Consider the following 23669-nt stretch of genomic DNA (forward strand, 5'->3'; position numbering starts at 1 on the left):
AGATATACATACACATATACATGTAAGTGTGCACATCTGCTTTGACAATGATAGTTAAACTATAAAAACTTGAAGAAAAATGTCCAAAACCTCTATTGATATCTTAAAACAAACCAGTTTTAAAATGGGGGTTATATTAATGCATTTAAGCAAATGTTTTTGAAATTGAATGCACTTCCAAAGGAATTAAATAAATTTGCAGCTGAAATTTTCAATAAGCATTTTGAATAAATTGTTATCCAGCATTTTGAAGGATAATTTTATCTGAGGCTTGTATTTATATAAGTGTTTCACAGAATCATATTCTTAAAGAAAAAAATAAAGTAGAAACTAAAAGGTGGAGGAGACATGTTAAACTTATTTTAGGATATGATAGCTCTTTGAAATACATTTAAAAAAAAATAATAGGTAGTTTTCTTTACTTAAAAAAATGTTGTAAAAAATCCAAAGTGGCCAAAGTGCTTCCTTTTGATTTGGATCCCCACAGGCAAGGCAAATGGGTCAAGAGATGGAACACATTTATGGGGGGAGGGACACTATAATAATTATTAGAACAATTCGAGTAAACGAAGAAAAATTTCAAGACTCCAGTAGCAAAGTAGCCATGTTTTGAGCCAATAGCTCTGTGGATGAGGAAGAGCACAGCACAGTTTTCTGAGGGAGAAAACATTACTGATTCACAGACAAAACAAAACAGTCAGGTGTCCCTTTGTGAAAATTAAATACACTAAAATATTCTGAGCGCAAAATAAGGATTTCAGGATGCATAGTCAAAGATTTGAACTTCACTATTTAAGGTTTTGTGTTTTTTGGTATCAGTTCTTTACAGTGAACATTTTTATGACAGAACAATTTTTGTATTACCAAATCATTGACAATTAAAGAAAGGGAAGAGAAAGAAGCTAGTAATATTTAAGTATCTAGTGTATGGTAGGAACTTTATAAATGATCACATTTGATATTCACAGCAACTCTATAATAGGAGATGTTTATCCTCATTATACAAATGGAGAAACTGAGGCCTACATCAGACTCCAAGATTTAGTATTTCTGTTAAATTTAGTGTTTATTTAATTTTAAGATTTAGTGTTTAAGATTTAGTGTTTATTAAGTTTATTGGGTGGCATTGGTTAATAAAATTATATAGGTTTCAAGTGTACAATTCTATAATACGTTATCTGTATATTGCATTGTGCGTTCACCACCCAAAGTAAAATCGCCTTCTGTCACCATATATGAGGTCTGACAATTACACTCATGAAATCATTCTAGGAAAAGTGCTACATAGCTCATTACTGAATATCACTATGGTCACCTTTGAAGTACGCCCCTTGGGAAGCTATGCACCAATACCATTGCCTAGTCCACCTTGCAAAGCAATTTTGGAACTCTTTTTAGAATGACCATCAGATCTGTTGTCGTATTACCCTTGATGTCCTGAATGTCATCAAAATGTCTTTTTTTCAATATTTCCATTATCTTCAGTAAAGAAAGAAGTCACTTCTTTCAGTAAAGAAAGAATTCACAGGTGAGTAGGGAGGGTGTTCCAATACAGTTATTTGTTTACTGGCTAAAAACTCTCTCACAGACAGTGCCCCGTGAGCTGGTGCATTGTCGTGATGCAAGAGCTCCTTCGGGACCATTTTTGCACACACCTTTCTCATGCCAAGATTTTCAGTTAATATTATTCTAACTGTTTTCTATTGATGTTTACTTGGTCTGCTATGCTTCTCACAATCAGACGACAATTTTCATGCACAGTTCAATGAATTTTTGCAATATTTTCGTCAGTTCTTCTCGTCTGGCCTCCCTGACCTCTCTTCATCAGTGACGCGTTCTCACCTCTCAGAAAAACATTTAATCCATTTGTACCCTGCCATTTTCTTCATGGCATTATCCCCACATACTTGGACTAACATGTCCCTGATTTCCCTTCCACTCTTGTCAGTTTCAACAAGAAATTTAATGTTTGTTTGTTGCTCTAATTCAAGCTCAGACATTCTCACGATGGCCCACAAAACATGCAACAACAATAATGAATGACACTCAGCAAGATATTGCCACACATCAACATGAACACAACTGTGCGACACTGATATGCCAAGGTTATGAAACCTTATCAAACTGTTTGTATACTGCTGCCAATGTAAGCACATGGTGGCAAGTTCGTATACTTAATTGTCAGACGTCATATGTATTAGAAGTCCTGATATTGACAATATGAGTTCTCCTCCAAATGTATTTATTGCAATCCCAAATCCCCAACAGAATTTGTGTGAAAATTGATGTTAATTCTAAAATTTATATGAAAAAACATGTGGCGAGAAAAGCTAAGACACTCTTTAAAAAGAATATTTGTTCTGCTGGATATCAAAAGATAATACAATTATAGAAATTAATGTCGTATTATATTGATGGAAGGATAGACAATTAGACGAATTTAATAGGGATCAGAAACAAACACAAGAATTAACAGTTTATGCCTGATAAAGGTGGTACTACAGAGCAGTAGGGTGAGGGAAGACTTTTAAATAAGTTATCCCAAGACAATTTTATATTCATAGGGGTCATTTGAAAATCAATGCCTATCACACCCCATATACTAAAATCAACTCCAGGTGAATTTTTGATCTTAATGAGAACGACAAATCACAAAGAGAATATGTTCATGAAATCAGCACGTTCCTTCTTAAAAGAAACATAATAAAAAAATCAATAAACTGAATGAAAAAGATTCTTAACTTAGACATATTTACATTAAGACTTTATATTCATCAAAAGACAGAGTAAGAGATTTAAAGGGCAAGTGACCTATATCCAGGAAAATACAACCAAATCGAAGAGGCAAAAGCTCAGTCATGTAACAGTGGATATCCAGTCAATAAACACATGAATCAATGCTCAATTTTATTAGTCACCAGGGAAATGTGTATTGAAAGTTCAATGAGATACCATCACTCACACATTCCTACACTCAGAATTAGTAAAAATAAAAAGAGTGACAACAACAAATGTTGACAAGGATCTGGAACAAGGGCCACTTCCTAAACTGTTGGTGGGACTGTATAAATTGTTTAGAACATTTTATAAAATTGGCAGTATCTACAAAAGCTGAACATATGTGTAGTTTACAATCCAGCAATTCTATTTCTGAGTTTATATCCAGCAAATTGCATGCCTGAAAGAGAATGATAGAAATTTTCATAATGGTATCATTTGTAAGGTAAAAACAGAAAACAGCCAAGCTGTGCCAAATGTTCAGGCTGTAGAATGGATTAATACACTGCATTATGTTTGTTATTAGAATGTTATAGAACATAATGTCATATGAAGGAGTAACTATTACACTCAACAAAATGGATGGCTCTCACAATCATAATGTTTAGAGTAAAAGAGGCTTGCTACAAAAGATCAAGATCACATATTATATTATTCCATTAAAACTATAGTATTTAGTTATACATGTTTGGGAGATAAAACTATAAAGAAAAGCAGGGAAATCAAATATTGTGGTTATCTTTGTTGGGGAAGATGAGTAGTGATTGAAAAGGGGCATGGAGGGAGTTTCTTTGATGCTTACAATATTCTCTTTTTTAACTACAGTTGTAACACAAGTGTTTGCTTTGTTGTCACCTATCAAGCTATGTAAAATTTGTGTGTGTGAACTTTTCTGTATGTGAACTATATTAAACACAAATGATTAACAGAAAAAAAGCTGCATAGTGGAGTGAGTCGTTATATTTTGATGCAGAATTTAGCAGTGGGAAATTAAGTAGAAATAATGAAGTGAAAATAACACAACTATTTGTAGGAAAGTATATAGTCAATTAGCTGGAAGTTCAACGAAAACAAGCAAATGTTTACCATATACACTGTAATTAAGACTTGTTCAAGTATGAGTGAAACAAATGTTATAGTTGAAGCTGATGCTACATACTGTGTTTCCCCAAAAATAAGACCTAGCCTGACAATCAGCTCTAATGCGTCTTTTGGAGCAAAAATTAATATAAGACCCAGTCTTATATAATATAATATGTATGATAAAGATCTTAGATAATAAGACCTTAGATCTTTATATAATGTAATACCAGATATAATTTATATTATATTATATTATATTATGTTATGTTATGTTATGTTATGTTATGTTATGTTATATTATATTATATTATATTATCAGACCAGGTCGTATATTATATTATATTATATTACATCACATTACATTACACTACATTATATTATATTATACTATATTATAAAGACGCAGTCTTATTTTACTATAAGACTATAGTAATTGTTGTATATTGTACTATATTGTACTATATTAATTGTTGCTCCAAAAGACGCATTAAAGCTGATTGTTTGGCTAGGAATTATTTTCAAGGCAACATGGTAGTATATTTGTTTTACATGTTAAGGAATTAATGTTACAATGAAAGCAGGCCTTAAATGAAAGGAACGGTTAGCATTTTAACTTGGAGAATAGATTCCATGCAGGCTTTTTTCAATGAAGGCAAATCCTTTAAGTAAGTGCCAATTGAGTCAGAAAGGATGGTTCTTGAATGCAAATGAAAATGTGAAGTATAAGCTGCTGTCATTTTGGGGAAAAGAAACAAAATGGAATAAAACAGTCATTGAAGACATTCAAAGGAAATAAAAATGTTAAATGTGATGGAGCATGCCTAAAGATTTCAGTCAGATCCAGGTTGAGATTGTAAACTTAGGCCACAAAGAAAGGAAGATGAGAGAACATAGCAACATGACATTGTTTTAAAAAGAAGTTTATAAGGCAAATCCAGAAAAACTGATCAAACAAAAAGAACATATGTCAATAAGAACATTAATTACTTATTAAGGTTACTCTACAAAGTATTTTGCTTTGTTCTCTACAAAGTATTTTGCTAAATACTAATTTTGCTAAATACTAATGGAGGGAGGGAAACACTATTTGTGTATGTGTGTGTAAGAGAGACAGAGAGACAGACAACATATAACCATCACAGAAGCGAGAATGTAATTATTCTATAAATATAAAATAAATATGCTTTACTAAGACTTATCTTAGGTATGCAGAGATAATTAGTGGATGAAGTAAGATTTTTACAGGGCAATTTAAGAGAAAACAGTAGAAGAGAGGCAACACATGAAGACAGAAAAGAACAAAATACACTTGGCATTCAATAAAGGATTGCTTTGGCTAGAGCCTGTGTTTAATCTAGGGGATTGGAAGATTGGAAAGAGATAAGACTGGTATGGTATATTGGGAAAATACTTGAAAGGAATTTAATGTTGCCTAAGCAGTTGTAACTTCTTCCTATGGAAAGCCATTGAAGTATTTGAACGGAACAACATTACAACATTATAAAATTCTTCTTTTTTTTTTTTTGTTTTTTTTTTGTACTGTGACACACTTTTTTCTCTTTCTCTTAAAAATCATACCTTTAATTATAGTTATCTGGGTATAAATAGCTGTCTTCTCTATCTTGATTGTAAACAGAAATTCTGTTTACTCTTGTAAAGAGACGTTGAACTACAGTTGTAGCCCTTGAAATAAAAATTAAATGATAGATAAAGATGTTATGAACATTCATAGTTGTATCTTGGATGTATGCAACAAGAGATGACTCCAAAATGGAAAGCTTTCAGAAATCACAGTATCACTACACTATGATATTTTTCTTCTATGAAAGATAATTTTCGTTAATAATGATATACCCCAGGAATATCAATAATTGGAAAAATGATGACATATCCCCAGTGCCTAAAACAGTTCTTGGCACAAGATGGTATTCAGTAAATAGTTATGTAATGAATGAATGCATGGGCAACTGCCAATTTCGTTTTTTAATACTCTCTTCCTGTTATAGCTGATAAAATTATTAAACTACAGTAGACACGTGTCATGACTTACTTATATTACTGTAAACCAAAGTTCAAATAACATATAAATACTTCTTTCTTTTTGCATAAATAAAACATTAACATTTCTTTTTCCTTATGGTATTAAACTTCTGTGGGACAGAAGGAAGATGGTGGTATTTTTATCCTCAAGAGCTATGTCCAAGCTGGACTGACCAGAAAATATTCTTTATTCATTCTGGCTTTAGCCTGTTTGCCTCAAACAAATAAAAACTCACTTGTTCTGTAAGGTAATGTTTACTTCACCAATAAACGAATATGCCTGAGTTGGTACTCACACAAAAGATATGTTAGAGACAAAAATCTACTCTTGTGGAAAGATCTGAGGTTTACCCACAGGAAAGAGTAAACTAATTAACAAACAGACTTAAAGGATGTTGATTATGGGTATGTTTTCATGTTGAATGTGAGAGGAGAGAAGAATGAAGGGGATACAGCGTTTCCCCGAAAGTAAGACCCAGCCGGACCATCAGCTCTAATGCATCTTTTGAAGCAAAAATTAATATATGACCCGGTCTTATTTCATTATAAGACCAGGTCTTACATAACATAACATTATAATATAATATAATATAATATAATATAATATAATATAATATAATGTAATGTAATGTAATGTAATGTAATGTAATGTAATGTAATGTAATATAATATAATATAATATAATTAATATAATATAATACCCGGTCTTATGTTAATTTTTGCTCCAAAAGACGCATTAGGGCTGATGGTCTGGCTAGGTCTTATTTTCGGGGAAACAGGGTATCAGAGAAGGCCAGGTGATAGAGACAGTGAAGCTAATTCCAGATTGCTCCTCAGGTAACATGGCCTACCCACTGAACAAGAAAATGAAATTTAGCAGTACTTTGACCATCCATTCATTGATTTTGTTTTAGAAACTTTTTATGTGCTAGGGCTTGGGAATTTATAAGTGAACGAGACCCTGACATCAAGTGGCTGTCAGCATATGGGCAGGAAGCAGGAATGAAATAAAATCAGCATGATGCATAATGCTGGTAGTATATACTGAACGTACTCCATAAATATACGTGGACTGTGCCGGATGGAGGAATTAATTCCTCCTGAGTTAGGAGTGAGAACATTGGAGAAAATTTTACCTTCGCAAAATCATATTCTTTTGTCTTTGGCATCTAATACTAGCTCTTTCCTAATCTGAGCTGTTTATGAGAAAGCCAAATTTCATGAAAGCCAAATTGCTAGAAAGATACTCTAAATATAATCAATTGTAAAATAAATTATAAAATAATATTCCCTGGCCATGTTTAAGTCTTTGGGGAGTTTTGAAATAATTGATGCCGTTTCCTCCAAAATTCTTATACCTGAAAATGCTATGGCTAGCCAATTTCTCTAGCTCTGTGGATTTTATTAGGCTTTCTAATAAGTGAGCAGAGTTAGTTTTGCATGAAGCCACTCAGTTTGGAGGGCTTAGAACGGCTGCTAAGTGCGCTGCTCAGAAGCTCACCTGAATGTGCTGGCTGCAGCCAGGAGTGAGGTTTTTATGCATTGACTTTCATCCTAGATATAGCTTTGTTCTGACCATCAAAAAACAGGAGAGGCAAGGGAGAACCTGACAGAAACAGGTACTGCACATACCTCATTGCTTTTAAACTCCCTGATGCCCACACGTAAATTTGGTATTGTTATCACAACACTACAGAGAGAAAAACATCATTTAAGTGATAAAGTAATTTGAAAGTGACACAGATTAAATCAGTGGCAAGGCAAAATTGAAATTGAAAGAGGGGAGTCTGTCTGAAAACCTTTTCACAGGACCTTGCCTCCAAAGTGGCAGTAAATCCATGTGAAGAGACAAATTCTGCAATGAATCTGTGGGATCTGATGATAAATAAACTGTGCTTTGTTGATGTCACTGCCAGCCCTCTATATTTTCATGTGTTTGTCTACAGAAAAACTGCTGAATGGACTTTATTCCAATGGCATGCATTTTTCATAGTAAAGCCAACCAATTCATGAATCTCTAAAAAGCAATGCCATCTTGAGTGTCTCGTGTCAATACACCTTTGTAGTCTTATGAAGAGCAATGTGTTCCTAGAGTATTTTCAGTGGTTTAGATAAGGCTTGGAAAGATTAGACACCTTGTTCGAGATTACAGAGCCACTAAGTGACAGACCCACAAAAAATGTTAGATTCCAAAGTCTACATTCTTTCCACTACATTACACTCCCTCATACACCACAGCAAAAACCGGACAGCCTCAGCCAGTTGTCATCAATAAAAGAACTGCTAATCGCAAACAAATTTATATGTAGTTTTGAATAATCCTTTAATTGTCCTTCTTTAATGATGATTTGCAGTTTATACATGAAGAAAAAGTTTATTTTGTTCTGTTTGAATCACCAACCTGCGTAGGGAACACAGATTTCAAAGCTCACAGATAATCTTCAAAAGCTTAAAATCTGGAACTCAGAGAGATAGAGGAAAGGGAAACTTTGATCCATGAAGCAGGTTTTCCACATTCAACCACATTTGGTAGAAAAGATTGTTTCTCCTGTTTACTGATGGCACGGCCTGTTAAGTTAAAGGCTGTGAGCCTCTCTAGCACCTGGCTGGTCTCGGGGGTTCAGCCTGCTTGGATGTCCTCTTCAGATTGAAGTAGGGCAATAAATCTTGCACATAAATGAATCTGTGGACCCTGCCAAATAATCTTTGCCTTTGGGTTCTCATATAGCATTAGGGAACCTGAAGTAGTTCAGTAACTTCATTTCTTTTCAAATAGTTTATATTTTAAGCTGATTCTGAAGGATTTCCTTGAGCCAGTTCAATTCAGTGGAGTCTAAGAAGCAAAGATGAGAGTGTCAGGTACTTCTTGTCTCATAGACCAAAGCACCTGGGGCAGGTAGGAACTTCTGAATCATAAATTCACCCTGTAACCCTTTCGGCAGATGATGTAGAGAGTCAATATAAAGTTGAGGTAAATCCCAGATTAAATTTTCTCCTGATCTATCCAAACATGCCATGGAAATTTGTGTTAGACTGTAAAACAAAGAAGTAGGGATGTGCACAAGCTGTTCACATATTAAAGTTTAAAGCTGTCTCATTTGTTGTAAACTGATATTTTCTGTAATCTTTTCACTATTATGATGGTGTGATTACTTTAAATGAAGATCATAGACAGCAACAAACTAAAAAAAAAAGACTACATATATTGGTTTCTTTTGTTGTTTCTGTTCACTGGGAGAATTTGTACTAAATTTGACTATGTCCACTTTTCTTTATAAAGTTAAAATTAATATGATCTATTACTCTATTAAAGAGAGACATTTTGTACAGGAGTAGAACTATATTATATATCTTTCTTTCCTTATGCAAATTCCAACAAAAGTAATTTGATGTTTTCTGATTGTCACTGCTATATTTATGAAAAAGCAATTTTTATTCAGTTCTAAATATTTTAAAATTATTTTTTCCATTCTGAGAAATAGGATTGGCTACACTATTTCTTTTTTCTTTAACATTATTATTTTAAGGTCTTTTGTCACATCTTTTTATTTTCTTACTAAAACAACTATTGTTAGACAAGTCCGTTGCTTGGTAACTACTTGAGAAAAAAGTCATGAAAATATTTTAAATGAATTTATACTTTTACATCCTAACATGAAGAGGTAAACAATTATAATTGTGCTGAGGAGAAGACTGTGTTTTATTTGTTCCTCTTTTCCTCCTCCCACCAACTGAGGCAGTCTAGGACATGGTAAGCGCTAAAGGAAAGGAGACTGAAATGCATTGGCTTGAGTGAAGAAGTCGGGATGACAAAAGATATTTTCTGAGCAGCAGCTCCAGAGAGAATTCAGAATCTTGTACATATGTAGTTATTGTTTATCTTTGTTCAGTGCAGGTGAGCACAGACTCTTACTTGACCCCTTCGTCACCAGCGGCATCAGTCTATGAAATGTTGGCCAAGTCAGAGGAACAGAGGGAAGTCAGCTAAATCGTGGAGGAGGCATCTCTCAGTCACATCCAGTAAACACCTGGTACGTTGTCCTGAAAGACAGCTGTGTTTAGAGTTGTGTAATGGGATGGAAAAAACAGAAGCACTGCTGACTTCAGTTTTCTAAAGCTTATTTGAAATGCAAAGAGCATGTTCTGAAGATTTCTTATAATATAACAAAACAAAAGCTTATTTGGTCCATAAATTGCCTGAAATGAAGTGTCTAGATGAAGAATACTAGAAATGTAACCTATCACAGATAACACTTGGAACTTTTTTTTTCTTTTAACAGAAGTGGAATTCTGTCCTCCCAGGCATAATGGTGACTCCCATGGCCTGAGGTGAGGACTCTAGTCGGGTGAGGGTCAGGGATGGTTCCCTCAGAGGATCAAAGGATGAGAAGCTGTCTAAATACATAGGAAGGTTGCTTGTCCTAGACAACTACCTAGACACAACATTCCTTTTCTCATAATGTTCCAGGGATGAACTTGACTTCTTCCCTTGCTGCTGCCAGTTGTAGAATAGAGAGATACAGAACAGAGGATCAGAAAACTGTCTCTGCTGCCTGATTATCTGAGTTTTTATACTGTTGCTTCATATCTGTATAATTCGGGGCAAATTTCTTAATCCCTGTGTGCCTTAGTTTCTGCATCTAAAAAATAGGAATAATAATAACACCGACTTCATTGGGCTATTGTAATGATTGTGTCAATACTTATAAAATGCTTGGAACATTGTTTGACAGTTTTTTAGCACTCAGTAAATATTATCACCTTCCCATCTCTCCACTTCAATGAATACCAAAAAACAAATGTTTACCACTCTTTATTATTATTATTAAAACATGATAGACAAAAAAAATAAGGTTCTATGTTAGTTATAGATAAATTTAACTGTAGAGATAAATTAGTTAGAGATAAATTAGAGATTAGTTAGAGATAAATTTAACTGTAAACTTAAGCGTCAAAAAAAAAAACACGAGACTTGAGTAGAGTACTGGCAAGTCTGATGCAGTAAATCAGATTTGATTTGAGCCTCATGTCAGGAGAAAGAGGGAGAGCAGATAGGATGGGGCTGGGATCAATGATGGAAATAGAGAACAAATGACAGAGGTGCAGGATAAGAAATAAGTTAGTGAGGGTTTTGATTTCTCTTCCCTTATTCCTCATCACAACCTGAACTACCAGAGCTTATCTTCCTTGGACTAGTATTGGAGTGAGATGAGAAATAGGAATATCAGGTGGTGAGGTCCAAGGCAAAGAAAGGTAGGGGTGAAGTGAAGGCATAAAATGTCACAAATTTAAATAAAAAGGAAAGTATGGGGTAAATAGAAGAGCACAATGGGCCAGAGGCCAAGAAATTTGAAGAGTGGTTTTGAGAATGAACAAAGATAATGATCCTATCGCTGTTTCCTGTTCAGGTTAGCCTTTTATCCATGAGAGTCATACCTAAGTCTGGCTTATAAAATTTTGGAACTTATTATTACAAAATGATATCTTGCCAAACAAGTTACAATATAAAATAAGTTATATGATAAACTTTGAGACACAAAAGACTGCAAAAGCCAGTGTGAACAAGGATGGTTAAAGAATTTTCCATGGAAAGATGTTGTTTAAACAAGATTTTAGATAAAAGATTTCTACGTGTGTGAAACAGGCTCAATAGGTAGGATTTTTATGTTGTATTTGGGAGGACTGACATTAGTAAATATCGGGTGAAAATTCTGAATATGGTGGTTGTTGAAGATAAAATAGGCAAAGTAGATGGCATTGAAGAGACCTTTTAATGCCAAGATAAAGTTTTTGAAAGATAATATGTACACAGTGGAAAACTGCTGAAATCTGAAAAAATCATAAATGCACTACCTTAAAGATATTACCCTCATTGTGATGGGAAGGCTAGATCAGAAGCAGGAGATGCTAAAAATATGTGTAATAGGGACAACCAGTAAATTAATATTGGAATGTTAGCTGTAAAAATGGAGGAGAGTCAACCCAAGGTGTCAGAGAAACTTAGAAATGAGGAAATCAGTTAACATTGAACTGAAGTAATAAGATTATAGTTATTTCACAATTTGAAATTAGAGTGTTCAAGTTTCAGTCCCTGGGTAGGCTGCTCATTTGTCCTTTGTCTTTGAAAAAATATTTAAACCTTTCTAAGCACAGTTATTTAACCTGTAAAATGAGAATAACATGTTAACCTCATAGTAATGTGTGTGTATGTATGTATGTGTGTAAAATATTTCCATACAATAATTATTTGTAGTATATTGTCTCTTTTCTCTAGATCCACCAAGTGCAGGGATTTTTGTCTGTTTTGTTCGTTGATGAATAAAGCACAAACACCTAGAACAATGTCTTCAGGGACATAGCAGATACTTAATAAATAATGAGTTAAACAATTTTTTATTCTGATTTTGACCTTGGGAACTGAAAAAATAACAAGGCTTTGGTCAAAATAGAAAAGTTAGAAAACGGAACTACTTTCCAGATGGTTCCAGATGATGAAACATATTTTTAGATAATTTAGATCTGCTATTAAAGTATCACTTTCCAGTCAGCACCAACCATTGATTGATACGTGTTACAGCTCCTATTTACTATAAACAGTCAGTGAATTCACCATCATCACTAAAATAAATACCTAGAATGTATGGAAGATGGTGCTTATTAGCTCTCAGGACTAAGAAAAGCAAAAGCTTCCTCAATATATGGGATCAGTATTTATAACAATAGGAATACAGAGATGAGGAGTTCCAAGACAATTTCAATTCATAGAAGCTAGAAATGAAACTTATCTGCTTCTGAAGATTACCTGGCCCCTCCTGTTTCTCACAATATACAGAGAACTCTTCTCCCCCAACCCCCTTTTTTTTGGTCTCAATATTATCTCAACACTTTCATTGAAAATTCTTTTTACAGTATCCTTTTAAAATTAGTTGGTTATCATTCACTCCCATTTCTTTCTAGATTGTTTCATTTCATTCTTTAATTAATATTGGTTGACAATTTAGGACAGACAAATAGAATTTGCACAGAGCCAATAATAATTTATTCCTGTTGAATTAAAGTAATGGGAAAGAGTTGATAAGCAAGAAACTTCTCATACAGTAATAAGGCTAGAAATAATATATATGAGAAATGAGCAACTCAGAATAATATTTGAGCAATGAGAATGTTAGTAGAAAAATATCGCTTGTGAATTTAAGTAGGAAATAATTATATAAATGTCAGCAAGTAAAATTATATGACAAATAATATAACTAAATTGGAATAGCCATTTTATACAATCAACTATGGGGGAAAAAACCAAAATGGAAAGATTTACTGAGGACAAACATTAGCTTTGAGATTAAAGACACTGCCTCAACATTTCTGAGTGAAATAACATGTTTTGGATGAATTCTAACATTACATAATCATAACTGATTTAATATTTAACTTCATAGTCTCAGAGTACCATGAACCTTATTGAATGAGGCTGATTAAATTGGATATTTCAGAGATATAATGCTTGAAAAATAAGCTATGGCAAAAAAAGATAAACAAGATCTAACATCTTGATAAATCACAGTCACAGCTACACTAGGACAAAGATCGCAATTGTAGAAATAGAGGCCCTAAGGAGACAGAGGAAGGTAAAGATGAATGGTATCAAATTTTACCTTTAATGGAAAACAACTTGGACAGAATGTTTTAAGCACTCAGTCTTCTTTAGCACAACTTCCCTAAAGCCCTTGTCTTGCTTTCCTTCTCCATTGAAACAGAGGCACGGACCTATGCCCCCTCCCCAGAGCTCAGCACTGGGGTGAGACACACAGTCTGGTTTCCAAGCTGTTTGCCTTTCCTTTTTTAGGTTTTTAACCCAAGAGAAAGCCGTGGAACCATAACAGTTCATTGTGACAGGGCAGAGAGCAAGTCACTCAACGGATAGGTGCTCTGCTGGGCTCTGCAAAACCCAGTCCCATCACAGCCATCTTTGTTCCTATCCCTGGAGCCTCCCCAACAGGGTTTGCAAGTTTAAGAGGGAGACTGAAAGATACAGAGGTCTTTCAGCAGGGATGCCCAACTGAAATCACATTTTGTTGTGGGGGAGATTGTACCTCATCATGGATTTCTTTGATTTAGGCTTTACTTTTTTTTTTTTAATTGTACTTTTTGTTATCTCCTACAGATTTAACATAATACCTTTCCTTTGGGCCAAGTATGCTTAATTTTTGGATTTACCATCTGAAAAATTTCTTGTTTGGAAACTGATGAATCTTTCTAAGATAGGCATATATCTTTCATAAAATAAATTCCAGGATGATGAAGTTTAGGCTTATGCAAGTCCCCTTTGTGAAATAAATGTTATTCTTAATATATGATTTTAAGTATAAAGTGATATGTATAATATATTCACTCCAAATACCTTGATAGATGTGGAATGTTATAGGTTGTAAAACACTCTGCAAACTGAGTGTTTGAACCTTGACCAAATGTGATATCTTTGATTTTTAAGCCCCAGAGGCTATTACACAAATCTGAAACATTCTTTTTTCTTCTTGCTAATTGCAGAATAAGAAGTTGAGCTCTTACTTCATTAAAGAGTGATCTGGGCATGCAAGGGATCTAGAAATAGCTGTCATAATCTCTGCCTATAAAGAGTTTCACTTGAGGTAAAGAAGTAAGACTTGAAACAAAATAAAATACTATCAGATACTCTGTGAGATTAAATGTTAGGTAAGTACTAGATTTTTTACAACTAAGTACCTTAGAGATCAAATAATCCAACCTCCTTGTTTTATGGGATACACGGATTAGTCCGAGAAATGTATCTCCCTATGAATGTAATAACCTACCCGAATCAACGGGTCCTAACTCCAAGCTGAAGAATCTCTACTCCATCCTCACTGTTGCACTGCTGTAACAGCAGGGGAGGGAGAGTTAAAGCAGGTCCTTGATCCATGACAGCCAGGAATCAGATAAATTGGTTTCCTTCAGTTGACTACAGACAAAGGATATGTGCTTACTCTGCTTGTGGAGAAGCTGAGGATGATAACACGAGGCCAGGATTGGCACTGGGAAGTAAGAGGAATGCTCTCAGCAGTCTCCTACAGTGAGTCGTGGACAGGGGTAAAGAAGGGAAAAGCAAGTTAACATATATTGTTTGTCCACTGTGTCCCACCATATGGCTACGTAATTTGTATGCAGTGATTAGTAGTTGCTGAGTGAAAGAATCAATCATCTCCTTTATTTCTTGCAACAATCCTGGAAGGTATGTTTATTCCTAGACTGAAGAAGGATATTGAGGCTCTTCACTCAGTCAACAAATGTTCATCTGTGTCCTGTTGAGTACCAGGGCTTGTGTTAGACAAGTACAGAGAGGCCCCCAGTGCCATACTTGATTACAAAGTAGACATATTGGATATTGATCTTCAGGATTTGTATGTAAACTTTGCCTCTGAGCTTTGTTCCTGAGTTGTATTCCTTGTTAAGCTCTGAATATGAATTCAGACAAGTTGTACCACATTTTCAAGATCACCGGGCTTAAAAAAATGCAAGTTAGCTTTCCAAGTCAGAGCTTTCATGAAAATACTTTAAAGGTCCTGTTCTTTCCATTACAACTCACAGCCTGCCATGTGAGAGGGCAGCAAAGAAGATGGTGTCAGCTAGGTAAAATCAATGTTGGTTAGAGAATGTAGTTGAGAAGAAGAGAAGTCAGTGGGGATGGGAGCGCAGAAGAAGAGGATGCCCCATGGATACCTGTGTTCAGGACACAAGGACAGCTGTTTAAAAGATTCAGACCCAAGCACCTTGAGTGAGAGATCTGCATCCAGAGAGAAAAGGTTGAAAAATGAGAAGCAGGTGGGAGAGGAATGGAGTATTTCCAGCAGACCAAAAGGAAATGAAGAGAAATGAACCAAGTGTACCCAAGACAATTTTTTCTTTACTCCAGACATCATATAGAAGCACACTTTCTTCTCCATCTCATATACACTCTCACATACATGCCAGAACACAGGGGTCCACAATTCTTCCTCTGTTCTCCCTGCTACTTCCAGTCTCCTGTAAACCTGTCCAGAAATCTCTTTGAAATCCATAGGAAAGAATGGAGGTATGAGGATGGATCTAATTTCAAAAGCCATGGCCTTATCCTGTTCTTGGTGTAGACTTGGGCTTATACTGAGGTATTCCAGAGATTCCTCTTACAAGTCAGGGCATTCTCTTGAGAGTCTGAGATTTGGACATGTGTGTGTAGTGTGGGGAGCAGAAAGCCCACATGATAGAATACTTTTTTTTCCCTCAGACTTATGTTTGTGGGTTTACAGGTTGTGTGCTGCTGTTTACCACGCTTATGTGAAGTACTCTTTTTAAAAACTGAGGCATATGAACTTATGTAGGATATGTATATTCAAGACACTCAACATTTATATCTGAAAGGACTACCATAAAAGGTAGAATTGTCCTGAAAAGAGGCCTCTCTTATACATGAGTACTACAACACTGGTCTATAGTGTTTGAATATATATATATCCGTAATGCAAAAAAGTAAAATGGACAAGAGTAAAATGGAAAAGAGTGGCTATGTGTTCACTTTTCCCGACTCCTAGAGCAGAACAAAATACTACTCCCCCCTACAAATATGACAACTCGGGACTTCAAATGGATCAGTTGTTTCAAGAGATCCAATTTACTCCGAACACTTGCTGTGCCCTGAGAAACACGACTAAAATATAAATTGCAAAAATCACAGAACCTTAAAATGTTTTCTACTAAAGGACAATGTTAGAGATCACCTGGTTCAGTGGTTATTAACTTTTTCACGGGAGAAGAGAATCTGATAGAATTTTGGGATTCATTCTCTAAAAAAAAAATGTACGCATATTACATATGCATATTAATACATGTATTATATGCATATTAATGCAGTTTGCATACAATTTTAGGAAGTTCAGGGATTTCTTCAGCACTTGTTAGCAGAGTAAGAACTCCTGAACTATTGGAACCCTCAATTAAATCAAAACTCCTTATTTTTCAGAACTCAAGACCTCACCTAGGGTCACATGGCTGACTGGTATTGGAGCAGGACAAGGACCAGGTAGCCCATTACATAGCCCACAGTTGATTAGAGCTACCACCCAAATTACAGTAAGCCATGACCTGAGGGACTTAATTACTTAATAATGTTAACTATCACATTTTTTCTTGCTGTTGTAATTCAAAATTATACCCTACTGGTACCACTAATAACCTTCTAGATGAGTTCAAATAAAAAGAGAATTTTAATTAGGTTGTACTCATTCCATTTCATAAGTTGCATTTTCTGATCTGCTGCTTCCCTTGTAATTTTTTAAAATCTTTCTTGGTATTTGGAAATGGCAAGAGAATATATCTCTTTAAAGCGTGGCAAAAAAGTATTTAAAACTACTCCTGATCATCCAGGGATGATTCTCAGAGCATCAGGTATTCATACTGTTCCATTGTTGCTTTAAAGTCAAATGAGATTCTAGAATAAGTAGGCTTTAAAAGATCTGAGCCAGTATCACTTCGATTGAAATTCATAGGATGGTAATCTAAAGTAGGTGTTGTCTGATGAGGTAGGCATGCTTATCTTAATACATAGATTTGAAGAATGACTTTCCTAGGGCTAGTAGATAACTGGAGGTTATAAAGTTATATATTATTGTGATAATGGAGATTATAAATATAATAATATGTAGCCATGATCTCTTTGCTATTTTAGTAACATTCATGGACAGGAAAAAATTTACAGAATTCTGAGTTCTAGGCATGTGGTCTTTGCCTGACTTTACGTCTCTCTTCTCAGGCACTGGTTGGGTTCATCACATTTTTCCCTGGCTCTGTTTGTCCCCTACATAATTTGATTCCAGTACATCAGGAAAAATAAAATAAAATAAAAATTTAAAAAAGGAAGGGACTTTTGCTTCTTTAGAGATAGACTAAATCAGCAATATGATAAACACAGATTTACTGAAATTGATTAGGACATTTGAGAAGACATATCTAATGAATTTGCAAAAATTTATTAGATGGGACTATCCTGAGACTTTAAGCAATATTTATAGGAGATTTGATTAACAATTCAGGACAGATCTTAGGGATACATTAGATATTCAAAGGCAAAGCCATGTCTCATAAGACGTTTTTGTATCCTCAATATTCAATATAAAATCTGACACATAATAGGTGAGATTATATATAAAACTTTCTTGTTATATATCTTTACACGATGTATCTTTATAGCTAGAGATATAGATTTAAAGATACAAATACGTTTGTGTTGAATTGGTGTTTTCCTATGTCACATGATTTTTGAGGGGTACTAAGGCCCTGTAGTCAAATTTGTCTCTTCTCTGCAACTGTCTAGAAATCGGAGGCTTCTTTGCTGTAGATTCAGTCCTTTACGTTTTGCTCTTGCACTTGGTTTTATTTTCTCAGTAAACATACATTTCTGCAAACCTTCTTAAAACATATAGCATAGTGTCTTGTGACTGTACAAGAAGGGAAATTTATTCCACAGACTTTTCCAAACTTATTTGACCAAGAATCTTTTTTCAAGAAACTTATTTTTGAAGTAGTGTTGCACAGAATATCCATTAGTAATGGATGCTATAAAGTAATTCACACTAAAGTGTTATGGTTTTCTTGCCACAGACAGAGTCTGAGAGGACCTGTGTCTAGAAACCCCATGATGAGGTACTTGAAGTAGTAAAATAAAAGGAAAGGACAATATGAGAATAAATGTCATCATTTTGCAAAGGATTGGGCACTTTTCCAAAGCCCTCTCTGCTGGAGCTTAGCCTCATGGTCCTTCATATGCTGCAGCTGCTACTAATAATGTGAACAATCCTCATTATGTGTTGATGAACATCGTCAAGAAACAAGTGAATAGTTTTATGTTTCTGCATAGTCAGAGCTTTCTGAACAAAAATTAATGGCAACTTGGCTGAAAGGATAAGTGAATGGCAAAAGCCCTGAAAATTCAAGACAGTTAAATACCCCGGGGTGATGTACAGTTTTATATCTCTTGGTGCCCTTCATTTACATTCCAGAGGGTAGCAGATGCTTAAGGACTTGCCCCCTTTTCTTCCTAGAGAGGATTTGTTTACATTCCAGAGCAAAAGTTTTTCTCCCCTTTTAGGAGGGAAGGGGGCAGCAGACTAGCTCCTTTCTAGACTCTGAGACTTATAACTTCAGGGCTGCTCTCCTGTGTGCAAATCCCGCTTTTGCTCACTCACTATCTACCCTCATCATGTTGACCTGCTGGGGATGGGGCCATGGGAAACCAATGCTAAGATCACCAGTAAGCAAATAATCAGTCTGTTACTGATCCAGAAAGCTTGTGGTTACCATCAGGACAAAATCAATAAATATAGATATTAAAAACTTATCAAGCCTTTATTATGTTTCAGTGCTAAATGACCTATGTACCATGTCATATTTAATCTTCATAATAACCATATGAGGTATGTATTAGAATTGATATACAGATGAACAGACTGAGGATCTGAATTAATAAGTAATCAGCCTACAGTCACTCTGCTCTTAATTGTTGGGATGAACTTCTAACCTGAGGCAGACTGACTCGGATAAAGCTTCTTGAGAGCAGGGGTTGTATCGGTTCTGTTCTTTGATGTATCCCTAATTCCTAGAAGAGTGCATGGCCCTCAATAAACATTTGTTGAAGGATTGTTATACTGCTGTCAGGAGTTAGGGATGTGGGTAACATACCTGAAAGTAAAATTTCAGATGGCAAATCATCAACAGAGACACCTATAGAATAATGATTTAACTTAATTATGTGATCTTTTACCATTTTCAAAGAAGAGATTAGGGAAATATTTAGGACCTTAAAATAAGCCATTGGCAGAAAACACTTAGATGTATATATGGCTTGTTTGTAAACTGCTTGTAAACTGAATTCATTCCAAATGTTTGTAAACTGAATTCATTCCAAATGTTTGTAAACTGAATTCATTCCAAATGTAATAAATGAAAAACATTTACAGTTACACACCAAACAAAGAACAATGTTATCTCATAAGAGTAAAGATTAATTTCTTTGCATCAGGATTAGTACAACAGTTTCCTAAGGAAGTAATAAAATTTAATTCAGTTTGGCTGATTTTATTAGAATGAAACTTACATGAAAAAATTTGCATATAAAAGATTTTGACTGTGGGTAGTAAATTTATTTGCTGCATATTTCCATGTAATCCATTAATTACCATAATGAATTTTGTTAAATATGTAATCTAATTCCTAATCTAGTCAACCTATGAAATACTGAGTTTGGAACCATAGGTCTGGACATACAGAAATTGAACAAACTGATTTAAAAAAAATTGAATAATAAGATATAGCAATTTTAAGGTATTTCTAAAGAGCAGATGAGCAATACATTTGAATATTTGCTACATGGCTGTGATAATTAATGCCAAACGGGGGAACAACTCCAGCTGATGGAAAATATAAACAGAGGTTTTAATTGAACTAAAGGGACTCCTAATGCTGTTAATAATGGATTTTGAAACACACAAAATACATGTCCTCTAGCAACTGCTTTCAATAAAACAGTAGACCAAAAAGAATTTTTTTTTGCTTCAAGCTAATCCATATATGCACACTGCATTTACCATTTAATTAATGGCTTTTTTACTTCTTGTTTATTATATCATTAACTAAGCTCAGGAATCTACCTGCATTTTTAATTATCACAACATTGGAATTCAATTGGATGTATGATTAATTTGGAAAGACAGAGCCATTATTGTTTCTTTCAAATAGTGAAAATCATAACTATGATGAGATTTTCTCTACATAAATATGCTAAAATTATTATCACATTTATCCTGATTTTTTTTAGCTATCGTCTACCTTTTCATTCTAGATTGTAAAAACGCTATTGAGTGTTAACTAGAAATGAATATTAAAAGACTTAAAATTAGAAACCTACTCCACTCTTTTTCTCTTCCATGCCCTATTACCATCTCCTGCTTTTGCTGTATTTACATTTTTAAATAATTTCTTCTATGACATTTTCAAGGTCTTTACATTTAGAATTTGTCTCTTACCGAATCTCTAAGACTTTTCATTTTTTCTTCTGCTCTACTGAATTTTGTTTTTAAGTAAAGGTTCCTCATGAACACCATGTCAGCTTTCTAGAGCTAGAAATTGGTCAAAATTTGGGTCTGAATATGGAAGGAAACTTTATAATTTAAAAATCTGGAGAGAAGTGAGGGAAGAAGATTGTTTGTAGTCAGGATAACATAGCTGAGTCGGGAAACTGAACTATCTTGGCATGGTAATTGTAGCTTTGATTAAAATTTAAATTATCTAAAATGCTAAACCACAAAATATCTGGAGTGTCTTCCAAATGGAGAAATCTCACTAGGATAAAAAAGGAATCAGAAAGAGGACACGTTGGTTGGTTGTCCCTATAAACACTTGAAAGTGTAAGTGTCAAAGATGCGTGATACACCTTGAGGTGCTAAAGCAAAATCCTTTGTTTACAATAATAAAAAAGTGGTGCAAAGTCTAGTGAGATAATTGCAAAGCACAAACAATGGCTGTCTTAGGCAAAAGGCATTTGCGGGGGTGATCTGCAGATGAGACAAGGGGTAGACACAGAGACTTCGCATTGTGAACAACTATAGAGTTGACTATCTCTATAGTTTTTCACTGGAGAAGAAGCAATGCATATATAAAACGTAAATAACACAATTAATACAATAGGATATATTGACACCCTTTCCCCCAACACAATGAATACAGACTAAATCTTCTCTAGTTCCATGGAGACTACCAAAAATATTTTACCATGTACTAGGTACAAAGAAAATTTCCATAAATTGCAACTATTCAATACAACATTATCTAGTTACAGTGCGATAAAACTTGAAATTAACTACAAATTATGAGGGGCATGATTAGACAGTTCTCAGAGAAACCTTTGTAATCTTAAATATTAATGAAGAAATAAAAATAATTAGGGAAATAAAAAATTAGGAAAGGTATAAAAAAGAAACAAAAATAAGAAATATAAAGGTAGGAATTAATGAAATAGAAAACATTGTGAATAAGGAAGTCCAATCCTTTTATTTTAAAAAAATGACAATAAAACAGTTGAACTATTATTTAAATTAATAAAAGGAGGGAATAAGAACATAAATTCTATAATAATAACAGTTGCAGGGAAAAATAATGGAGATAAGGAAGACATTTTAAGAATCATAGAAAATGATTTTGTCACCTCTGTATAAATAAGTTTAAAAACCCGAAGGAAAAAATAATTTTCTAGGGAAATATGACTTGCAAAAAAGATTTCAAAAAGTACAAGTCTAAACAGATGAATTATCATAAGAGAAAAATTTACAGTTACTAAAGAGTAGCAAGGAATGGAAAAGTATTCAAAAATTGTTTATGAAAGGGAAGTAAGAATGCTGTAAATGATATATAATGTGTATGCTATATAATGATAGTACACACAGAAAAAAAAATTACCTTGAATCAAGTTTTATAAATAACTTTTTAGAAAAGGAAGCCAACAATGTTTTAAAAGAATGATATGCTGAGACCAGGACTGGAAGTTGATTCAATGTTGGCAAATATATAAATTCATCATATTCATAGAAAAAAAGAAAATTTAAGTGGTGATTCACTCAGATGGTAAAAAAGGCATATATAATAAAATTTATCATCATTCTTGATAAAAACTTTTAAAAAGGAGACTAAATAGGCACTTGCCTAGCATGATAAAATATATGGAAAAGATAGAATGATGCTTAATGGACAAAGATAAAAACATTTCTACTGGAGGTAATAGCATGACACAGGTATCTACTACGGCCACTGTCAAATTTGTTCTGGAGGAACTATGCAACAAAAGATAAGAGAAAGAAATTGGAGATATATGAAATAAAAAACAAAAAAAGAGTTAAACTTACTATTTTTGTATACCTGAAAAACCTACGAATAGATTTAATGTAAAATGTGCAAAGTCAATATGAACAAAACAAAAATTACATTAATAAATAAAAATGAAGATTTAAAAGATGAAAACCTAGATTATCTCCTGAGATAAGAAGTCTCAACACAAAAGTTTTGGTATTAGACAACCTTAAATCGAAAGTATTAAGGGAAGTTGAGGAGAGTATAAGAAAATAAATTATAAAACTATAAAAATCAACTCAGCGTGGTACTGTCTTATATATAGTGTGACAAATTAAAATGAAAAAAAAATGCAGAAATAGTTCCAAATACACATAGGTATTTATTTGATAAATATGACTTTTCAGACTAGAAGGTTAAAGGTGTTCCAATCAATAAATATTATTAAGATTTATAGCAGAAATCTAGAAAATAAATTAGATTTAAGTCTCACACTTTAAAATAATTTCTAAATGAATTGCAGATTTAAAGAGCTTTTAAAACAACCCATAAATCTTAAAAGAAATCATTGGAAAATATCTTCATAATCTCAAAGTTAAGAGCGTTTTAAGTATGACACCAAACCAAGGAGTATGAAAAAAAAATAAAAATAATAACAAAAAATTAGAATTTTTCATAGTGAAGTCCACTATAATTAAAGATATAATAAATGAAAACCTCAGACATGTTTGCAACTCATATCACAAAGGACTAATATAGAAAGATGTTTAACATTACACATGATAAGAGAAATGCAGTAAAACTGAAACATCTTCCTCTTATCAGATTGGCAAAGATTGAAAAGTTCAACAATACACCTTTAGGTAAGGGTGAGAAACAGTATCTCT

At 33.9% G+C, this 23669-nt stretch overlaps 1 protein-coding gene across 1 annotated transcript in view; it reads left to right on the forward strand.

Moving 5' to 3' along the window:
• MSR1 (macrophage scavenger receptor 1) overlaps positions 1-10854 on the forward strand; it is a 251146-nt gene extending 240292 nt beyond the window's left edge. The window contains exon 12 of the transcript XR_013993184.1: positions 9797-10854. The gene's annotated coding sequence lies outside the window, so the exon portion shown is untranslated. The remainder of the gene's footprint in view (positions 1-9796) is intronic.
• The last annotated feature ends 12815 nt before the right edge of the window (positions 10855-23669 follow it).

The sequence above is a fragment of the Rhinolophus hipposideros genome (assembly GCF_964194185.1).
Source record: "Rhinolophus hipposideros genome assembly, chromosome: 4".
Taxonomy (NCBI): Eukaryota; Metazoa; Chordata; class Mammalia; order Chiroptera; family Rhinolophidae; genus Rhinolophus; species Rhinolophus hipposideros.